The sequence below is a fragment of the Bison bison genome, unplaced genomic scaffold (assembly GCF_000754665.1).
Source record: "Bison bison bison isolate TAMUID 2011002044 unplaced genomic scaffold, Bison_UMD1.0 scf7180017864347, whole genome shotgun sequence".
Taxonomy (NCBI): Eukaryota; Metazoa; Chordata; class Mammalia; order Artiodactyla; family Bovidae; genus Bison; species Bison bison.
In genome coordinates, this window is record NW_011494919.1 from 8,705,452 (window position 1) to 8,710,340 (window position 4,889).

At 38.4% G+C, this 4,889-nt stretch overlaps 1 non-coding gene across 1 annotated transcript; it reads right to left on the reverse strand.

Moving 5' to 3' along the window:
* Positions 1 to 2,593: 2,593 nt before the first annotated feature.
* On the reverse strand, positions 2,594 to 2,665 carry TRNAC-GCA. The gene has a single exon. It is a non-coding gene; the product is annotated as a tRNA-Cys (tRNA).
* Positions 2,666 to 4,889: the final 2,224 nt, after the last annotated feature.

Genomic DNA, 4,889 nt, shown 5'->3' on the forward strand with positions numbered 1-4,889 from the left:
ATTGAATGGTCATCTCTAAGTAAGGCAGCTGCCCTCTTAAATGGTGAGCCAAAGAGGCTTATTTGATTTAGTTTCTTTTTTTTTTTTTATATTGTACATTATCTTTTAATATCCAACTATCCTTAGACTTCTCTACATATTTCTCTTTTGAAAGATCTCCCCAACCCCAGAATTTCACACCTACTATGCAAATGGCTTCCAAATATCTAGCTGAGACCTGACTAATGAGATTTAGATTCATACTTCCAGTTCAGCAGATCAGCATAATCAATTGTTTTTTCCACTAATACTTCAAACTCAATAAACACAAACATCATCTTTCCCAGGTGATCTGTCACTTTGCTATTCTAAATTTATCTTGGTAGAGCGATTCTCACACTTACCTGAGAACAATCATCAAGACCTAACACTGGAGACATGTTTTTCCTGTAGAATTCTCTGCTACCTGTAGTTAGAAAAACAAAAAACTCTTCCTTGTCTGATAGAAATGTACCTGACATTTGCCCATGATGTTTAAATTCTTTGTCTAAGAATTAGAGCTGCATGAGGATATAATTGTTGATTCAATTAACGTCTTCACAGTTTTACAGATTTTAGTCCTATCACAATGCTTTCATCTTGCAAGATCTGAGTGCTGATTTTTAAAATACACTTTACGCATCCTCATGCCACTTCTTTACTTTTAATCATTTCATATGTTCTTTCTTAGAACTTTTCTAACTACCTACTCTATATAAAATAATTTTATATTAGCATAATTTTTCATGCTAAACTAAGCATTATCAGTTCACTTCTACTGTAAATTTACATATGACAAAAAGCTATGTGGTTTTGCTTCCAAAGATTTTCACAAGATGGCCAAGATTATCTTGATTTATTAGTAATTTATGTCTTTAGAGAATAGAATCCAGTGTCTTTAAACTTTCATTCTAAATCAGATGAATATGTATATATACATATACATCATATGTAAATGCTGCAGGTGTAAAATGGAGATAATAGCTTGGTAGGGCTATTGGGAAAGGAAATAAGTAAAAGTAAAGCATTTTGGAACAATGGCTGGCACATAATTGCATGCTAATCTCAGCTCTGATTATTATTAATATGTATGAATTTCTCAGGGTCTTTTACAGTGAAAGACAATAGCTGTTGAATTGAAATTTCATATCTGTGATAAATCATCCTCCTAAATTATAAAATAGAAACTCTCAAAAGCTTAACTTTATGGAGATTTAGACATGAACTAATTTGACTCTCTAGCATGGGTTAGATTTAGATGGCAGACTAAGAAATATTCAGCGACTTACCCAAGACGACATATCTAGTTTGACTTGCAAAATTGGTACTAGAACATGAATCTTATGAGCCAATACTGTCTAACTCATCGTGTTAGTTGCAGTTTTCATTTGTTGTTACTTTATTTTATGGAATTGTGTCAAAGAAATTTTGCAGATAATAATGAGCATTAACTTGTGGTTCCCTTTGTCATATGATTAATCATAAAATTAACTTGAGATTGTGATTATTTCTTATAGTACCCATTTCCTTACACTCTCACACCTCCAGGCATTATGATCACATATTTTCTATTCATTCTTTTGTTACTCATATCTGTGGCTGGAGTTAGGGGAAGCTCACTCACTGAAACCTCCCACTCTGGCCAGTAACCCTAGTAATCATTTAAGTGAGTTATTTTACAACAGGAGGTCCTGGTAAGGAACATGGAACTATTAAGCCATCATCAACTGGAAGAATTCAGGAAAGATCAGAAGGAGACACCATGTGTCTCCCAGAATCCTTCCTGCTAGCATCTTGGCTGAGCAATGTGTGTGCCACCAGGAAAGGCCCTGAGTCATTATTATTGGCCAAATACAAACTGCAAACTAATCCCATCGTCATGAAACTGAGACTGGGAGCCATGTGGCAGAGCAGTTCTCCTGGGTTCCCTTACCCTCTACCCAGGCGCCCTTTCCCAATAACATCTCTTACTTGGTCAGCTCTTGGTGTCTCCTTGGACAATTCATTTCCAAATTTTAGACAAGAGCCTATTCTCAGGACCTGGAAGGGGTCCCTCTTCCTGCAACACAACTATCAAGAGCAAGGTTTGGTAACTAGTGATCCACCAAAATTGTAAATGGCAACCCACTCTAGTATTCTTGCCTGGAAAATCCCGTGGATGGTGGAACCTGGTAGGCTACAGTCCATAGGGTTGCAAAGAGTCAGACACGACTGAGCAACTTCACTTCACTTCACTTTCCTGTTGTGGAATCTGGCTGGGAGCTGGGTGTCCAGCCAGGGACATTTCGCAGCAATATCACTTCACCTGGTCTTCAGCTGTGGCTGTGTAACTAGTTTCACAAGACATTTGAGTAGCAGTAATGGTGGCACTTCTGGTGTTAATATTCCTTCTTCATTCTTTCTCCTTTCTCCAGTTACAGGGCTCCGATATCCTGTGTGTATGTGTGTGTGAAGTCGCTCAGTTGTGTCCGACTCTTTGCAAGCCCGTGGACTGTAGCCCGCCAGGCTCCTCTATCCATGGGATTCTTCAGGCAAGAATACTGGAGTGGGTTGACATTTCCTTCTCCAGGGGATCTTCCCAACCCAGGGATCGAACCTGGGTCTCCTGCACTGCAGGCAGACGCTCTATCCTCTGAGCCACCAGGGATATCTTGCTGCTACTGCTAAGTCGCTTCAGTCGTGTCCGACTCTGTGTGACCCCATAGACGGCAGCCCACGAGGCTCCCCCCTCCCTGAGATTCTCCAGGCAAGAACACTGGAGTTGGTTGCCATTGCCTTCTCCAATGCAGGAAAGTGAAAAGTGAAAGTGAAGTCGCTGAGTTTTGTCCGACTCTTAACAACCCCATGGACTGAGGCCCACCAGGCTCCTCCATCCATGGGATTTTCCAGGCAAGAGTACTGGAGTGGGGTGAGGGATATCCTAGGAGATAGCAAAACCTTAACAAGAAGAAGCCGCAGGCTTAAATCAACTGTAAGGGAGGGGAAATGTTTCCCTACTCTTCGAGGACCTTTTGGCTAATCTGATAATTAAATTGACATGAGACAAATTAACAGGAGAAAAAGCTAATTATGTACATAAATTCAATTATGTGCATTCGAGGGCCAAGGACATATTACACAATTGAGGATTATATGACAACTAAGAGAAGAAGAATCAGATAGGAGTCTGAGACTTCAAAGGGGAAGAAGGTAATTCATATGGAATTAGAAAAGCAAATGTTTAGTAAACAAACATTTGCTATAATAAGCAGAGACAATGGGACAGGGAGAACTTTGGTCTCCTTGCCTCCCTGAGTTTCCCTCTCCACTCCTAGTCCATAGTCTTTGTAGATATTTCTCTCTCTTTATCGAAATTCGTTTAGCCAGTTAAGTAGGAGGTACAAAGAGACTCCTTGAGTGTTTTATTTCTGAAAAATATTCAGCCTAAAATAATCTTCATGCCAAAGAGATACATTTTGGGGTGGCCCATGTTGCTTACCTAAATAGTCCATTGAACAGAGCTGCCTCAGAGATCATATCAGACTGTTATGGAAGTGAAAAATAAATACCTATTATCTAACACCACTTTGATTTGAAGCATCTCCTTGGTGTTTCTACAAAGAATTCGATATTTGAAGTTAATAAAATTAGCTACTTTTAATGTTTTTAATGTTTTATTGTAGATTTCTACTAATTCAGAGAGCCAACTCACAAATTTCATATCATTAATATATGTACCTTATCTCGATGTAGCGTATTTAGTATTTAGAGACTTAGAGACTTTCTAATAACATTCAAAGTACCACGATTTACTTTTATTTCCACAGCCATCACTCTAACCCACTATCTTCAGGAAAAGTCTAAATATTACCAAGTGGATTGAGACGTGTAGAGTGGGGGGTATGCTAGAGTGAGAAATAAATAAAAAAGCATAAGACTATTTTCTCAACATGAATACAACAGTGGAAAAATGTAAACAAGTAATCTGTGAGTATTGTTACTTGGAGGTAACATAGATATCGTTTTTTTGTCAATAATACATATCAATTGCTCTTTTATATTTGCTAAAGCATTTTCTGAGACTTGGTTTTGTACTCCTCTTGCTTTTTTTCCCTTTTGTTTTCATTTCACGCAGCTGTAGCTTCCCTGTGACACAGTTAAGCCCCATCCTGCCCACCTTCTTTAAAATGTCCTTTCTGTGACTTACTGGAAATAGGCTCCCAGTTGTTTTTTAATTGCCATGCATGGGAAATGTTTTCAACAGCACAGCTGGCTCCAGGATAAGCCTCTGGTGTTGGAGCAACTACTTTCTAATCGTGTCCCTACCTTTCTGATTAAATTGTGAAGAACCCAGCTGGGAGCAAACTCTTCAAATGGATAACCAGCCCTACTATGTCAGCTCCTAGTTGCTCTAATGTGATAATCAGGAAAAAGAAGTGGGTTTTTTTTTGTTTGTTTGTTTGTCTTGATAACTGCACTTCAGTAGTATTGAGAACAAAAGGACTTCAGTAGAAAGGAAATGGGAGTTTATGTGGTCTTTTATTTCAAGCTCATGGGAAAAATCAGAAACACTGAAACTCTGTTTACTTAATACATTCCTAAATTCTTCTGTATTTGCTCTATTAATTATTGTTGGCTAACTCTCACTCTATTATCCTGATGTCCACTTTATATGAATTCCTGCCTCTGGGTTTACTGTATCCTACTAATATTATTCCTTTGCTATTTGGTCTGTATGTTAGCTTGCAGTGTCAGAAAAAAAAATTTATACAACTACAACGCTTCTATTACTAGCTAGACAGAAATCATTTGCTAATTCTAACTAACGTGAAAGTGTTAGTCACTCAGTCATGTCTGACTCTTTGTGACTCCATGGACTGTACCCACGCTCA